We start from the raw sequence: 18,844 nt of genomic DNA on the forward strand, positions 1-18,844 counted from the left end.
AAGACTTCGTCCCGTGTCCGGATGGGACTCTCTTTGGCGTGGAAGGCAAGCTTGGCAATAAGGATATGTAGATCTCCTTGTAACCGACTCTGTGTAACCCTAGCCCCCTCCGGTGTCTATATAAACCGGAGGGTTTAGTCCGTAGGACCAACAACAATCATACCATAGGCTAGCTTCTAGGGTTTAGCCTCTTCGATCTCGTGGTAGATCAACTCTTGTAATACTCATATCATCAAGATCAATCAAGCAGGAGTAGGGTTTTACCTCCATCGAGAGGGCCCGAACCTGGGTAAAAACATCATGTCCCCCGTCTCCTGTTACCATCCGCCTAGATGCACAGTTCGGAACCCCCTACCCGAGATCTGCCGGTTTTGACACCGACAAACGGCAACAAGCTTGTTGAAGATAGCGACAACACAAGCATTCCTATAACCCCAAGAGCGATTGGGAACTCGACAAATTACTATCTTCTGTAGACAACAGTCAGCATGATTGTATTTGAACTCACGTATAATACCGGTGTACTCAACCTCTGGGCAGTCGTCTGAGATTTTTGGAAGTGGAACCCGGTGACAAGTGTACACATTCGCACATTCCCACTCGCAGTTGTACCCAATAGAAGCAACCCAATCTCCATTTGCGCCTGCCCAAGCCTTGCCCTCAAGCGATGGCATCTTAACATCATACGTATCATTATCAAGCGGCATCAACTTACACAAGGCGAGGCTTCCCTCGTCCCCATGTCAGTCAGCAGGGTCACAGCGAAGAAGATAGGGGAGATCAAACCACTCCTGGACCCTTGGGTTCCTTGTAATGATGTTATTAGTAGAGTCGAGAATGGTCTTGAACGAACCTGCCAAGCTAGACGAGGTGATGATGTTGCAGAGATCAATGAGTTCCTCCATCGCGTCATCATTCAGATCGGGGCAAGAATAACGGGGTCGATTCCGGCCTGTTCCCTCCATGGAGAAGATGATCAAACAATGGCAGAAGGAAGGGTGAAGGCAAATGGAGGAGGGAGGAAGAGCTAGCATGCGACAGCAATTCCAAATCAAGAGGGAAAGGCGAAGAGTCGGTGGACGGTTGCCACGGTACACGAAGAGGCGCATGGGGAGCGAACGGTTGCCACAAAGGTCACACACTGACGACAAGGGCCGAGTGAACCGCATGCGTATATCGCACACACCTTGATCTGGCTGACCATTTCTTTTGTGTGGCTAAATCACAAATAGTTCATCCGAGTGAATCGTATGTTGTATATCGCACACACCTTCATCTGGCTGCCCGTTTTTTTGTGTTGCCTAATCACAAATAGTTCCTCCGAGTGAACCGTATGTTGTGTATCGCACAAGCCTCATCTGGCTGACCTTTTCTTTTGTTCCTCCTCATCGCAAATAGTCAATTGAACTGAACGGTATGCCCTTCATCGCACACGCAACTAAAATCTGAACCGTGCTTGATGCATCCGCCATCGCAAATGTTTTATACATTTTTGACGGTTTTCATACACCACCGTTTGCGATTCACTGGTGCGCATCGGTCCTAAACAAACGATTTTTAACCCGTTTCCCCAACGGCATTTGGAACCGTCGCCAAGTGAGTGTGTGCGATAGGGTGTCCTTCCCACATGACCTAGAAACCGTCGGGGATATTTAGCAGTAATCCAGAGGCCTTCCAAAATGTAATCGTGTGTGATGCAGCACACACTAAATTATTTTGCACGTGTGGTATAGGTGATTAAGCGTTTCTAATGATGCACTGAAACCATACGGTCTGCCGTAACGAACTGTTTGGGAAACAGAATGTAAGGCACACTGGCCAACATATGAACTGTGTGCGATTTGTGCCCCATTGCACAGGAGTTTTCTGCGTAACCCGTCTGCCTTGCTAGACTCTATTGCACACGTTTGCTAACAATTACCGTCTGCGATAATGTTCTATCACAAATGGTTGAGGAGCCCCTTCGCACACATACAAGTGCTGCAGACCTATTGTGATTTGTTGGGTATCACCGACGGTTGCCGCAAGAGTGACATGTGCTTTTGGTTTGGGATCCCACACGTTTCTTGAAAAAATTACGACTAGGATTGTATTTTGCATTGGGCACAGTTACTCCCAGTTCACGTGTGCGATAACGCGATATCACAAACGGTTCCGGAGAACCTACGCACACGTAGTAGCGCTTCAAATCATTTGCGATCTTCTGTGTATCACCGAAGGTTCCGCTACGATTGACGTATGCTTTCTGATGTGGATTGCACAAACTCATTTAGTTGAACTGTGTGCGGAGCAATTGCCAGGTTAAAACAAAAATATCCCATTTTGAATCGGCACGCAAAATCCAAATTCGCCACAATATTCAATTGAACAAATAAACAAAAATATCCCATTTTGAATCAGCACGCAAAAAGCAAATTCACCACAATATTCAATTGAACAAGTAGTGTCCACAGGAAGAACATTCATCAGATTTTGCAACAATTGCAATTGAACAAATGGTAGCTAAATTCCAATGATTTGTCCACACATATACGCATTACATAACTAATCATAGTGTACGAAATACGAAGACCTCATCAGATGGAAAACAATGGATCCATGCGTTATATGTTTAGTGGTTAACTCTTACTCAATGTTTCAGGAGAACGCATGCTGAAATCTTCATTATCACCAGTGGGATTGATGTAGTGATCAAGGAAGAAGTCGCTGATAAATCTCCGAACCATCAGCAATTCACTAGCCGGGAGTGGTTCAAGGGTCCTCGGTTTTTAGATGAGCTGCATTATTTTTAAGATCATAATGTGTCATATGAGTGGAGTAGAAGATATTAATTAAGATATACTTACTGGTACTAATTTGCGAGGATCATCACAACTATCAGCAGATTTGCAGATGGAGATCATGTGTCTGCAAACATAGTATCCACAGAGGTTGGCACCTGCTTCTTGCTGAGGACACTAAAATTTTTTGTACAAAATTAGTCATGTATTTGTCCTGTTAGGAACAACCTAACCCGTGTTGGATGTATTATTTTTTCTTTAGACAAAACAGAAAGAGGTTTATTTAGAATCATGAACATTTGACTAGCATAAGGAAAGGTATTTGCAGACTGTTGGATAAATTTTCCGAAAATAACGGATTTCGGTGTGTTACCGGAGAAACGATCTCGTGCTGCATGGGTTGTTCCATCTTGAATAGGTTCCCTAGTTTAGTTTTCCACAATGCGAGCACACTGCAAATGGTGATGAATTTTGACAAAATCAATTATTGAACCAGATATGAATGCAAATTAATTTCAACATCATAGAATTCAATACCTATCCAAGAATTGTTGAACATGCGTCAGACCCTGAGCGTTTGTTGACTCTCTGAGAGAATTGATGTAGTAAATTGTGTTCTTGTTTGGAACAATGAATACCAATATCCAGTGATTGCTACATATTAACAAAGCCATGAACTTACGAATGATGTCGAAATATGAAAGACAATCAGTGTATGCGTGGTTGTTTACTTGACTTACCGTTCATGATATGGCCAAAGAAATGATTCTCCATGGGACGTGTTTTCGAAGATACGGAGGACCGTGTTAACGGCCCAGTCCCGTCGGTCCTTACCATCTAATGTTGTGCCATTTTCTAATGCAGGATCTATGAAATACACACTCTCCCTTTTTCTTCTCCACGCGTTCAAGCCCCTGAGAGGAATAAAATGCAGTTAGCTGTTTATCATTTACAGCTTTTTATGGAGAAGTTGATCAGAGTTTGTTAAGTACTTACAAAATCAGGCATCTAACAAGAGTGGCATCAAGCACGTTGAAGTTGAAGAAGAGATGTAAGTCCTCGAAACTCACATTGATGGAACGAGCATCATGTCAGAAATAATCTCTATTGTAGTGGACTAGCAAAGCATGATGACCTGCTGACATTTGATCCATTCAATATTCCTGTAACTTGCTGCAACTGGAGCTGCACTCATCAAAGTATTCGCCAACAAGAAATGGCTGGGCATGGACGTAATTGCGTGCTTCAAGTATGTCTGCTTTACTTTTAGCAAGCAACAATTCTACTTCTTCATCATCCATGGCGTTAGAAATAATATTACTCCCTGATTCGAACAAGCTGTTGTTAATTTGGTTATGGGCGATGAGTGCTTTAAGTAAGAGGCAATCGTTCTCTTTCCTCTTCACTCTCCCACTGCCCTTCCTCGTGGTCATGGGTGTAGCCTTTTTGGCCACTTCCTTCTTGGTACTTGAAGCATTTCTGGTAGAACGTCTTATTGCCTACAAGGTAGACTACTGAGCAGATGGTGAAGCTTGGATGGACTTCTTAGCAGACGGTTTATCTATGCCAGACCGCGGAGCTGGCGGTGCTGCTTTGACGGACTGCTGGGCTGTAGGTACAGAGGCATCAGACTGCTGACCATGCGTTGAAGCTATGTTGGGTTTCTGCGCAGGTGGTGCCAACTTGTCGGTGTGCCGAGGAGGCCGTGCCAACGCGTTGGTTTGCTGAGCAGGAAGTGCTGACGCATTGATATGCTGATCACACACCTGCAGACCAACGGACTGATGAGCAGTCGTTTCTGGACCTACAGACTACTTTGCAGGCGGTTCCGAAGCATCAGACTGCATAGCAGTCTGTTCCATGAGGTTGGTCTGCTGAGCATGTGCTGCAGCTAGGTCTCCCCCCGCTGCTTCAGCGGTCGGCATCTAAACCGGTGGTGCATCATCAATAGTTGTAGGCCTTGCCACCGGCTGCTTTGGGGCGGAGGATGACATGGCCTATACACCACAAAGTCGAGCCGGCTAATCACATGTTGATGCATCAGCCCGCGAGAGCTACTGTGGCAAGGAGAGCATCACCGGTTGAGAGGCGACAGTGGTTGCTCTTGGCGGGGCTTCAGGAGTCTCATGGATGAGCTCTATTTCCTTTCGTGGCCACTGGATGTCATGTAATAGTGTTTCTCCCAAGGCCCTTTGCTCATTGAACTCTCCTAGGACATTCTTCGGGGAAAATTCATTGAATCCAGGCTTTACTTCAGTCACATAGCACTTCACACAACCCGGCTTCAATGGCACATTGTCCAAGAAGAGGCGATCTTCCAAGAAGGGTGGGCAAAACCAGGTTGTTGCACATTTTAATGTACCTTCATACTGTGTAAGCACGCCCTCTAGTCTGTCTTTCATTCCAGATAGATCATATATAGCATCATCACGAGCAGCTGTAGTCTCAGTGTTGCTAGGGTCAGTTGATGCACAACTACTCTTGTGAAGTGTTGTCGCGCAATAAGAAGCATCATCCATGCCCGCCTCCCCTCCTATCTGTTGTCTATCTGTCAGTGTTAGAGTTTTCTGCATCATCATTGACTCCTCAACATCCTTTCGAATAGCTGGATAAATCTCCTTCTTCAACTTTTGTGGCACCCCGGCTCAGAGCAACCGGTTTACCTTGCATTGCCAGCCCAGAGATCATGTCTTCTGGCAATTCACAACATCTTGGTAGAGCAACCAACCGCTTTATTGATGCTAGCGGAAGATAGTTCATATTACAACAACTTGCGAGGCCAAGCAGCACACACGGTGCGGCTGAACAATATGTACATTATTTAGTGAACATAAAGGGGCCTCGATCATGACAACAACGCGGTAGCGGAACTACGACGAAGCGGAACTCCATAGCATAGGGACACCAATGTGGACACGAACTAGACTTGGACAACACTCCTTTCCAACGAGACTTTCCTGAAAGCTGGCATGACACGCCAGGTCAGTACATTGAATATACTTGCAAGCTCACAACAAGCATAAACATAATGACAAACAATATCATGATAATTAACCAATTGAATCATTAATGCAAAATCATACTTGGGATGCAGTGATCATGATCTCGTGACTTAAGTCCCTCTGACTTTCTTACCTAACGGTGATCCCTCTTGGACCACAAACTGACCAACATCTTGGTATTTAATCGGGTTACCTTGTAACCAAATAGTGATCGTACTCGGATCACAAACTGACCAACAACTTGGCCTCCAACACCAAGATGATTTCTCAACCATCCTCTCTCCAACAGTGCAAGGTTATTATCTTAGTGTGCAAAATTATTTAAATGTTGATCCATGGTGTGACCTACTTTCGAGCTTGTCCGTAACCGTGGACTCGGCTATCGATAGATTTAATACACTCTGTAGAGGTAGCGCACTGTACCCACACCATGGAACCCATGGCCTCAAACTCCCATTCGGGTGGACTAACGGCATTCCAACAGAACCCATCCCTTGCCATGACACTCTCCCGGCCACTCCGACTCACTCACCACTGGGCTAAGTCATGGGTGGCCCCGTGCCTAGCAAAGACACAAACGGCCACTGTCGTGGCAAAACATAAATGGTCCCAAACGGGGACAAGGTACCATAACAACAACGGGCACACAAGGTTATGTCTGCTTACCGGGCCAGGGTAATGCACGCCCATAACCTTCCCTCATTGGAGGCACCGACCAGAGGCATGACAACGGACCGAATAAACGCCTTCCCACAAAGGCAAATGTGGTTGCACTGGAGAAAATCTCGATTCAGTGGCACCATGACCCGATCAACGATATGTTCAAGTTGAATTTTTATCAGGTTCAACTTAAAGTGAAAGTAACTGGTGTCATGATATGCCATGAAAATGCAACACTAATATATATGCATCACAAATCATCGGAAATAACTGGGTCAACTTCATCCAATACTAAGCATAGATCTCAATAACTCACAACACCTCTCTGGTTATTAGCAAATTAACCATGACCACATCTTAGCACAATTCTTTTCTCACTCAAGAAAATATTAAGCCAACTAATTCCTTTTTCATAAATATATTACTTCTTCATAATCAAATATTACTTCTAATGACTTAAATGAACTTAGTTAGTTGTAAACTTCTGTAGACTAAACATATCAACTTAAACAAGCATCCAACAGAATATATATATTTTAGTGAATTAAATGCATGGATTAAATCATTTGTTCAAGTTGAAAAATCACAAATATTGCAATGACACCAAGAAAATGTTTCTGTGGCCTGCCTTAGTGTAGACGAGGGTCACACTCCTCCTGGTGATCCTCAAGACAAGCTTTACCTTCTGGAAACAATTATAAACATAAAAAGAAAACATTAAGAACCACTCTAAAATTCACCAGAAAATCTAGACAGCAGAGAAAAATCTCATTTTTGGTGAGCTGCTAGATCCTTGCATTAAGAATATAATGCAAAAAGAATCAATTCATTTGGACTTATGATTAAAACGGTGTGGCTGATTGAAGCTCTCTGGAATAATTTGAATGTGATGTAAATAAAACAAAACTGGGGGAGGGGGTGACTTCGAAGGAGTAATCCCCACGGGGCGCCTCCACTCATACCATTTCGGGCGCGGCCTGAGTGGCTGACTAGCGGGCCCCGCTAGTCAGGTGAGAGGGAGGAGGAGAGGGAAACAGAGTACGGCGGAACTTCGCTGGACCTCATGCCGGCAAGGAGGGCGTCTTGGCCCGAGCTAAAGGGATGGATCGAAAGAGAAGATGAAGGCGCACCTTCCCGTACCCATAGATTAGCTAGGGGTGGTCGGACGACGTCGGAACGGGCCTCTCCAGCGGCGACAGAGAGCGGAGGTCGCCGGAGTTGGAGATGACGGGGACCAGAGGCTGCACCAGTGGCCCCAACCGGGTCGGATGGCACCACTGACGCATGACAGAGGCTCTGGAAGAGTGGCCCGAGCTTGGAAGGTGCTGGAGCTGCGGGGACGACCCGAGGGGATCGTTGGCGAGCTCGAGCTCGGGGACTGTGGCCCGAGGCCTGCCTGACCAGGCTACGGCTTCCTACTGGTTTGTGGAGTGTGTGAGAGGGGTTGGTAATGCTCGAGAAGGATGGGGAGGGTTGTATTTATAGGCGAGCAAGGTGAGGGGTTCGGGCTCGCCGGAGGATACCTGGACACGGCGCCCGGCGACGAACGGCGTCAGTGAGTGAGGGAGAAGGCGACGCAGCTCACGCGGGCACTGTGAGCGGGTGGAGACGAGCACAGGAACGAGGGGGTGGCGACGAACACAGTGTGCGGTGCACTGTTGGGTTGGCCGGACCGCACCCGTGCTCGCTGCGGCGAGCTCTGGTGTCGGTAAGCGCCAGGAGGGAGTTAAGGGAGTAGAGATGGAGATGGTGGCGTGGTTTGGCAAGGTGCAGCGGGCGAGGAAGCGAGCACGCGCCGAACAGAGTGCTCGGCGGCACTTAGAGCGCGACAACTAGCGGGTTGACACCATGCACACGCGTGGTCATCACGTGAACTTTGGCGTAGAGCCACGGTCAGCCCCAATTTCATGTCTGGCGTGTAGTCCTTAGTGTTTTTGGTAGAGCCAATGCTTGGAGTCGAGCTCAGATGCAGTAAGATGGAGTTTCACTACAAGGTAAGTTTCTGGACAGTAACTTTGAGAGCTTACTGTGGACTAAGATTTGGGAGCTGTGCTTTGGAGGTTAGCTATGATCTAGGAGGGTGGTGATGCACAAGAAAATTCAGCAGCATTGGAGCAAGTAAAATGGTAGTTGTTGTAGAAACTACCATTTCTGTCCAGAACAGGAAACATTTTTGTAGCAAAAATATTCCAAAAAGTGATGCAATATTTTTTCTCAGGAAGGTGTCCTAGGGTTCAAAGAAAAATTGGGGTTGCTTTGGAGCACAAGTGGTTGGTTAGGGTTTTAGAGGATAAAATGAATATTTTTCATTTAAGAAAAATATTCATAATATTATTTTGAGGTTATCAGAGAAAAAATGATGACTAGAGAGAGAAATGAGTCACTTGGGTGAACGTCAAGGTAGTGCCCAAGTGTTTAAGTCCAACTAAAGAGATTCAAAACTCCAAATTTAAATCAAAACCAAATAAAATCAGAAAAAGTAGAGGGGGCAAAAACCAGGCTGTCACAACTTTTCAAACAATGCATTCTACTTCATTTCACTCCTCGCTTTTTTCATGCTGAGCCTCTCTTCTTTGCTGATTGTGAAAGCCCTCTTGTGTGGGACATTAACACCTATACCCTTTGCATGACCAGGGGCTCTTTTGTGTCCAGAGCAATGGACAGAATGTCACATGGCCCTGAGTTCCTGTAGAACCTTCCAGGGATCTTGGAAGCCTCTACCATCACTTCATACAGTTTGGCGTCACGTGCATTTTCAAAGTAATAAGTTTCGTCATCACGCCTCTTTGCACATGCCCGCAAGTACTCTCTGGCGTGTTCGCCCCTAATTTCACTAAAGGCCGGATTCCCACCTGCCGCTACTGCTTCTTTGTCCTCCTGTTCCCATATCAGTTTCATGCTGTAGTATCCTACCACACCCATACGGTGGGGGTGTATGTTCTTCTTCTGAAGTTCCGATTGCTTGAAACTCTTCTCAGCAAACTCTGGAGTTGCCCTGACCCGTTTGAATTCTGCCAAGTCTGTCTTTCTAATTTGGGGTTATGTGGGGATTGGGTCCTTGCCTTCACTCAAGTACTTCCTGTACAACACGTGCTTCCAATTTCTCCAAGCATCCCTAGCCTTCTTCAGTGCAGCGTGTTCCACCTGCATTCTCCACTGCTCTGGAACGTTGAAGTGATCCATGATCTCCCATACTATCCTTCGCCGTGTTTCTGTGTCGGCCTTCCAAAACCCCGGCAGATTAATGTTGAGCCTTGCCCTGCCAACAAATCCACACACACTCCTGAACCTCATGCGTGCTTTATCTGGTTTAGTTGGCTCCCAGGACTTTAAATCAATCTCGGTTGCTTCATATACACCTTTAGGCTGGTGTGTGGGCTTCCTTGGAGCGCTCCTTCGTGTCCTGACCAGAACGGTAATTGCTGCAGCTCTATCCCATTCAAGACTACTTGATCCCTCACAATCTGCTGAAGACCTAGGGTTGTCCGAATCAGATGAAGATACATGGCCTGAAAGAGTGCTATCGCTGCTACTCGACATCTACAAAGAACACATGCGGAACTCAGGAAAGGAGGATAAGCATAAAATAACAACTTGGTATCAAGCTTTCTAAACATGCCATGCAATAATTTAGAAAATGTACGGCTAATTTATTAAGTTTGTGTGACTCAGGTGCCCGCGATCTGTAAATAGGCAGAAACTTATTGGAACAAATACAGATTATATGTAGTAAGGAAGGTAGATAATGAACATATATACGCTCTCCGTTATTTTATAGCCAATTTGGGAACATACGGAACGAAATTGGAAGAGGGATTGCGAGGAAATATGCCTCACTGTGATGGAGAGCTGTAACTAACAAGCTTCTTAATGCAAACCCGGCCGGACCATAGGAGAGGCGAGGGTTACTGCATCGATATGCTCGAGGGTGGCTGGCGAGCAAACGAAGACGTCAAGGCACGGGCCGCCACGTGTTGGAACGGCAGTGGAGGTAGGCTTGACGCCGAAGAGCGGGCACACGGCTGGGGTGAGAACGGCGGTGCCGGAGAGGGTTCTGCTGTGGATCTGGTGGGAGGGGGAGCTGGTGAAGGAGATTGGGTGGACTAGTTGAGTGAAACGCGGGTGGACGGTGGTGGGGGGTGTTGGGGACTCTGGGTGTTGGCGGCCTAGGTGAAAAGGGTGAACAATATCCCCGGTCGCCGCGTGCGCGGAAAGGCCTATACGGTTGCCACTAAGCGCTCGTGTGCACAAACAGAATAATTTGTTTGAAATGAAGACGTGAGTTCATCGTTTTGCCTATAAATTTTCCCACGTAATCCAATTGTCGGAGTAATGGGCCACGGGTAGGCTAACCCGAGGCCCCGAACCTTTCAAGACATCGGGGCTGACTGCGCCCCTCAAGACGCCAGGATGAAGAGCCGCCTTCTGGAGGCCGGCTGAAGGAACAGTCGACTACCCGCATGCGGCAAAGTCCTAGAGGCGAGGTCAAGACCGGCCGACTCCCGCCTGGCGACTTCCAGAGAAGCCGCCAGGCGGGAGTCGGCCCACGGCACCAACGAAGCCCATGCCCTCATTAGGGGTGATGGGGCGGGGAGTGGCAACAGTGAAGCTCACTCCCTCCCCTTTCCAGGGGATGGTAGGCCATAGTGCGCCGTACCAACGGAGATCTCTGTCTGGCGCGGCACTGTTGCTATGCCATCCCTGACATCAGCAACAGTGGGCGGAGTCCTGCACCCATGACGACCTGTCAGTACGGTCCATGGATGACGGGCCCTACCGGTCAGCGAGAGTCTAGAAGACGGCAAGAGCGCCACCAGTCGGACCCGTAGGGAGCCGGCCCCCGGGAGTCGGCCAGCCCCTCCCACGGGTCCCCCGCGCCATTAACCAGACGAGACAGAGAGTGGCTACAGTGATCACCCACCAAGCAGCGGGGCTGTAGCCACGACCCCATGACCAGGCCTGCATGATTAGAAGCACGGCTATAGTAATAAGCAGCCGGCAAGACCCGCAAGCGGCGGGTACAACTTGTCGGCTCCGTACCGGACCAGTCAGCGAGGCCCACCAGTCGGCGGGCCCCACCAGTCGGCAGAAAGGCTGGCAGGCGAAGAGACTGACGGCTGGGCCCTACGCCTAGTCAGTTTACTATTGTACCCGTGGGGGTAGGCCTATATAATCCCCTCAGGGCACCCATGCAAAGGGTTCGACCCATTAGAACTAGACCAGATCATAGAGGAAGGAGGGAGCTAGCCCCGCCTTCTCCTACGTCCAGCATACAGCTCGAGGAGCGTCCTTGTACTCACTTTGCCTTAGTGATCATGCGGAGACCCCGCAAAGCAGGACTAAGGGTGTTATCTCCTAGGAGAGCCCCGAACCTGGGTAAAGTACGCCGGCGTTCATGTCTAGCCTCTTCCCGCTTCCGGTCACCGGCGACGTTCTACTCGCTCCCACCATGATAAGCCATCCATTGGCATATGTCGCACCCAACCCCCGACATTTAGCGCCCACCTTGGGGCGAGGTGCATAGTCGTTCGGAGACCTGTTCTGGACGGGAACCCTTTTCCTCCCTGGCGAGCGCAGCCAGCCCAGCACGCCAGACGGAGTCTGCGCCGATGCGCTGCATGGCGCTAAAATTGACCGCGCGGCCAGTTGCCTCACCGATCTTGTCGGCGAGGTCCGCCTCTCTGACGAGCCCACATCTGACTCGGGCATAGGCGGCCCCGATAGCCTCCTCGCGGGCCTCCTCAATCAACTCCACGTCGCCAGCAATCCAGCTGGGGACTTGGAGTCCGTAGGCTCCACCAATCCGATGTTGGTCGACTCCGACACCGCGTCGCTTGACACGTTCCCCACCAACGTGGTGGTCTACAACGAGCCACTCCCTTGCGCGGAGAGTGGCGGAAGCACCGTCACGGAAGTGCTTGTCATTAGTCATGGCGAGCACTCCGGTGGGGGTGATTATGACCCGCTCAGCGCGGCGCTGCAAGACCTGGCAGCGCCCATTCCCAAAGACGCCGACGCCGAGACACTAGAGGCACGCTGCCTTCAGCTAGTCGAAGGCGCCAAGAAGCTGGCCAGCATGAGATGCCTATCAGAGGCCTACCAGCGCGAGATGGACCCCGCTGTGGGCGGCACGCCGGCTCCAGCTGGACCTAGCCGCCTTGGCACAGTCTAGCAGCGCGGCGTGGCCATCGCCAACCTGTTCGGGGCAAATCGCCCAGTTTACGCCATGCCTGCGGAGAACATCCGAGCTGCCCAGGCACCGGCGGATGATCTGGACAAATTCGAGGGCGAAGAACGTCGCTTGATGACGGAGTGCGTCCAGCGACTCCTTGACGCGGCTACGGAGCAGAACGAGGCCAGCTGCCGCACTGATGCGCTGCACCGGCAGAATGACGACCTGCCTCCCCGCCGAGACCAAGGCGCGACATCTTGGACGCCGCCTGGTGGCGTCCGTGGAAGAAAGGACAAGGAGCCAGCTGCCAGCCGCAGTCGGACCCGCATCACCATAGAGCGCGACCAAGACGGCCGCCCAAGAGTCTAGGAACGACGGACAACTGTCCGCCTCCTCCCCCTAGCAGGGAAAGGCGAGTCTCCCCACCGCCTGTTGATCACCCAACGCTCAGCGACCGCCTTGGCCGCCGAGAGGGAGTCGGAGAGAATGACACCCGCCACCGGATCGACCGTCTCCACCGATCCCTGGCGCTTGAAGAAGAAGAGGAGTTGGGTCCGCCGTGTTTCGGCCCCCGCATTCGAGACGAGCCCTTCCCCAAAGGGTTCACGCTCCCAAGAGACACACCCAAATACACCGGCTCTGTGAAGCCGGAAGACTGGCTAGTTGACTAATCCACGGCCGTCAGCATAGCAAACGGCAACAAGCGTGTTGCCGTGAAGTACGTTCCGCTCATGCTCCAGGGCCCGGCCCAGACATGGCTGAATAGCTTGAAGCCCCGCAGCATCAACAGTTGGGTCGACTTCACCGACGCCTTCGTCCGCAACTTCACCAGCACGTACAAGCGGCCACCCAAACCTCGCCAGCTCTCCTTGTGCGTGCAAGGCCCCAATGAGTCAACTCGCGACTACCTCACATGCTGGGCCGAGCTCCGCAACTCCTGCGAGGGCGTGCACGAGGTGCAGGCCATTGAGTACTTCACTGCAGGATGCCGAGAGGGCACCCTCCTCAAGCACAGGCTTCTCTGCGATGAGCCGGAGACCCTCGACGAGCTGCTGATCATAGCAGACAAATATGCCATGGCCGACTCCTCCATGAATATGGAGATCCAAGTTAGTGCGACAGGCAAGGTGGCTCCTCAGGCTCCTTGAACCCCGGCTGGAGACGCCGGTCGGCGTCAACAGCAGAACGACCACAAGCGCAAAGCCCCACAGCCAGCTTCCACCAGCCGGCAGGTGGCGACAGTCGAAGACCAATAGCCGGAAGGGCAGCCTTCGCCCAAACGTCAGAAGGGCGGCAAGCCCAACTGGTTGTTGGCTTTCTCAAATGAGCAGACTTTGGATGGACCATGCAAATTCCATAGTGGCACAAATCCGTCCAACCACACCACTCGGAAGTGCCACTGGCTCACCAGGATCACCAAGGGAGACGGCAATTTGCCTCCCCCACCTGCTGGGCAGCCGCCTCCTCCTCCGCCCTAGCAGCCGGTGGTCAGACGAGTCGGCGCGATGCAAGACGAGTACCCAGAAGAGCATGGAACCTATGTCGTGTTCACCAGCGTGGCCGATGATCGACGCGGCAGGCGGCTGCAGCAGCAAGAGGTAAATGCAGTAGCATCTGAGACACCAGAGTTCATGCAGTGGTGTGAGAAGCCCATTAGCTGGAGCAGAGCTGACCACCCGGAAGTAATTCCCAAACCCGGCTCCTATGCCTTGGTTTTTGACTCCACCTTTGTCATGGACAAGCGAGCTGCTCGCTTCTCCAGAGCCCTGATAGACGGCGGCAGCAGCATCAACATCCTGTACAAGGATATATACCATAGAGAAATTAGGAATCAGACAGAGGCAGCTTCAGTCCAGCCAGACAGTGTTCCATGGCATAGTTCCTGGCCTTTCCTGCTCACCAATCGGCAAGATTCTGATTGACGTCCTCTTTGGAGACAAAGATCATTTCCGCGAAGAGTCAATTTGGTTTGAGGTGGTGGACCTTGAGAGCCCATACCACGCGTTACTTGGCCGGCCTACCCTGGGCAAGTTCATGGATGTCCCCCACTATGCCTACCTCAAGATGAAGATGTCGAGTTCCAAGGGGATTCTGACCATAACTGGCGACTACAAGAAGTCGTCTGCCTGCGCAGCAGAGAGCAGTCAGCTGGCCGAGTCCCTCGTGATCGCAGCTGAGAAGCGGCTCCTTGACCGGGTTGTGGCGATGGCAAGCAAGCAGCCAGAGATGTCGCCCGATCCCAAGGAGTCGGAAGCTGAAGGCTCGTTCAAGCCGGCCAAAGAAACTAAGAAGATACCCTTGGACCCGGAGCACCCGGAGAGGTACGTTGTCGTAGGTGCAAACCTCGACAGCAAATAGGAAGGCGAGCTCGTCGATTTCCTCTGTGAGAATTGGGACATCTTCGCATGGTCCCCCAAAGACATGCCAGGTGTCCCGACGGATTTCTCCGAGTACAAATTACATGTCCGGTCCGATGCCAAGCCAGTCAGGCAGTCCTTGCGTCGCTTGTCAGAAGTGAAGAGAAGAGTTGTTGGAGAAGAGATAGCCCGGCTGCTGGCAGCCGGCTTCATCATGGAGGTTTTCTTTCCAGAATGGCTAGCCAACCCGGTCCTGGTACTGAAGAAGAACAAGCAGGGGCGAATGTATATTGGTTACACTAGCCTCAACAAAGCATGCCCCAAGGACCCGTTCGCTTTGCCAAGGATCTACCAAGTGATAGACTCCACAGCCGGATGCGAGCTGTTGAGTTTCTTGGATGCATATTCAGGATATCACCAGATCAAGTTGAACCCGACCGACAGACTGAACACCGCCTTCATCACGCCGTTTGGAGCCTTCTTCTACTTGACCATGACGTTCGGCTTGAGGAATGCCGGCGCCACCTTCAAACGTTGCATGCAGAAGTGCCTCCTCAAGCAACTCGACAGAAATTCCCACGTTTACGTGGACGACGTGGTGGTGAAGACGGAGAAGCATGGAACATTGCTGGAAGACCTCAAGGAGACCTTTGAGAACTTGCGCCGATTTCAAATTAAGCTCAACCCAGAGAAATGTGTCTTTGGAGTACCAGCTGGCCAGCTTCTTGGCTTCTTGATCTCTGAATGCGGCATAGAATGCAACCCTGTGAAGATCAAGGCCATTGAGAGGATGGAAGTACCCGGCCGACTGCTGGACGTACAAAAGTTCACCGGTTGTTTGGCATTCATCAGCTGATTCATCAGTCGGTTGGGCGAGAAGGCTCTCCTCCTATAGCAACTCATGAAGAAGACCACTCTTTTTGAGTGGAACCACAAGGCGGATGAAGCTTTTCTCCAACTAAAGAAGATGTTGACTACTCCACCTGTCCTGGCGGCTCCGACTCCCAAGGAACCGATGCTCCTCTACATCGCCGCCACCAGCCGAGTAGTCAGCATAGTCATCATGGTAGAGCGCAAGGAGGAAGGCAAGGCACTAGCAATCCAGAGACTGGTATATTATTTGCGTGAAGTACTGTCGAACTCCAAGCAAAACTACCCCCACTACCAGAAGATGTGCTACGGCGTGCACTTTGCCGCCAAGTAATTGAACCCTTACTTCCAAGAACATCCAATCACGGTGGTCTGCACAGCTCCACTAGCCGAGATCATTGAGAGCCGGGATGCTTCGGGCCGAGTGGCCAAATGGGCCATAGATTTGGCCCCCTACACCATCTACTACCAGCCTTGCACCGCCATCAAGTCACAAGCGCTGGCCGACTTCCTCATCGATTGGGCCGAGACCCAGTATCTGTCGTCAGCACCCGACTCCACCCATTGGCGAATGCATTTTGATGGCTCCAAGATGCGCACCGGCTTGGGAGTCGGCATCGTCCTCACCTCTCCCAAAGGCGACAAGCTCAAAGATGTGCTGCAAATCCATTCTGCCGCCTCCAACAACGTTGCCGAATACGAGGCACTCATTCACGGGCTCCGGCTGGCCAAAGAGCTTGGCATTCGCCGGATCCTGTGCTATGGTGACTTCGACTTGGTGGTCCAGTAGTCGTCAGGAGATTGGGACGCCAAAGACGCAAACATGGCGAGCTACCGCTTCCTCATATAGCAACTCAGTGGATATTTTGAGGGGTGCGAATTTCTCCATGTACCAAGAAATGACAACGACCAAGCAGACGCCCTGGCTCGAATCGGCTCCACCCGTCAAGCAATACCGTCCGACGTCGCCCTTCAGTGCGTCCTCAAGCCGTCTATTAAGCCATCGCCAGAGTCAGACTCTATCTTCGTGTCGGCTCCTCCTGAAGCAGTCGGATCCGACTCGAGAGCCCCCGCAGACGGCACGAGCATTCCGGCAGGTGGCGCGGGGGTCATGACAGTCGCACCCGGCCCGGGGACTGCGGCGGTCGGCCCGGAGACTTCAGAGCCCGGCCCGAGGACTGCGCCAATCGGCTCGGGGACTTCACCGACACAGCAAGCGGCTACCGACTCCAACCCGCCGCCTCCCGGCCAAGCCGCCCTCGTCCAAGTCGCAGTCCTGACAGTTGCAGAAGTTGCAGCACCTTCATGGGCCCAGCCCATCCTCAAATTCCTATTGAACAAAGAGCTGCCAACTAATGAGATCTTAGCTCGACAAGTGCAACGCCGGGCGGCAGCCTACACCATAGTCAATAGAGAGCTTGTAAGGCGCAGTGTCACTGGTGTCTACCAGCGCTGCGTGGAGCCGGAGCAAGGCCAAGCAATTCTCAAGGACATCCATCAAGGCGAGTGTGGCCACCATGCGGCTTCAAGAGCACTCGTCGCCAAAGCCTTCCGCCATGGTTCCTTCTGGCCGACTGCTCTTGAAGACGCCAAGGCCTTGGTCCAAAAATGCAAAGGGTGCCGGAAGTTCTGCTCCAAGCCACATCAGCCGGCTTCTGTTTGGGGCCTGGACATGGTGGGACCATTCAAGACGGCACGAGGCGGCTTGACTTACTTACTTGTCGTAGTGGACAAATTCACCAAGTGGATAGAAGCAAAACCAATCAAGAAGTTGAATGGTCCGACTGCTGTGACTTTCATCTCCGACATCACAATTCGGTACAGCATACCGCACAACATCATCACCAACAATGGGACAAACTTTGCCAAAGGTGCCTTGGCCCATTTCTATGCGACGCAGGGCATCCGACTGGACTTAGCGTCCGTTGCCCATCCGCAGTCCAACGGCCAGGTAGAGCGAGCAAATGGCCTCATCCTGTCCGGCATCAAGCCTCGACTGGTCGAGCCTCTGGAGCGCTTGGCCGGCTGCTGGCTTGACGAGTTGCCAGCCGTCCTCTGGAGCCTACGCACAACTCCAAACAATTCAACCGGCTTCACACCCTTCTTCCTCGTCTACGGTGCTGAAGCCGTCATCCCGACGGACATAGAATTCGACTCCCCTCGAATCACCATGTACACTGAAGAGGAAGCAGAAGAAGCACGTCAAGACGGTGTCAATCTGCTAGAAGAGGGCCGGCTGTTGGCACTCAGCCGGTCCAGCACTACCAGTAGATCCTGTGCCGATACTACAACCGGAAGGTCAAGCCGAGATCTTTCCAAGAAGGAGACCTTGTGCTCCGGCTGATCCAGCGAACAGCCAGCCAGCACAAGCTCTCAGCACCTTGGGAAGGCCCTTTCATCATCAGCAAAGTGTTGGCCAATGACTCCTACTACCTGATCGACGCTCAGAAGTCCCGAGCACGCAAGAGGGACGACTCCAGCAAAGAGATGGAGCGGCCATGGAATGTAAATCTCCTCCAAAGATTTTACAGTTAATGCAGTATGTACCACGCTACCTTTTGTATTAAAGTACGAAGACTTTGGGCCCCCCGAGAAGAGCTCAGGGACTGCCCTCTTTAATATATATGATAAGAATTATGCCTATGAGTATGTTATTCTTTGTAATGCCGCTTGGCACTGGGATCGACTAGTCGGCCCCGGGACTTGCCGTCTTGTACTATGAAATGCTTCCTGCAGCTGGACAAGTAGTGTGTGGCACTTAAGCCGTCTCCTGTTAGAAGCCGCGGCTCACAGAGCGACTGTCTGGTGGGCAGGTGTAAGGTAGAATGGGTGCCCATATGAAAAATGGCTAAGGACTCAAAGCATGTACATAGTTTAAGCCGGCTTCCAGCCTTTTACAACCAATTCTTGAGCAGTCAGCTCACCGTTTTCAAATCAACTTGCTAAAAAAACTCAAAACAGCTAAGTACTTGCCTTCCCAAAAAAGCTAAGTACTTGATCCAG

This window comes from Triticum urartu, chromosome 2, assembly GCF_003073215.2.
Source record: "Triticum urartu cultivar G1812 chromosome 2, Tu2.1, whole genome shotgun sequence".
NCBI lineage: Eukaryota > Viridiplantae > Streptophyta > Magnoliopsida > Poales > Poaceae > Triticum > Triticum urartu.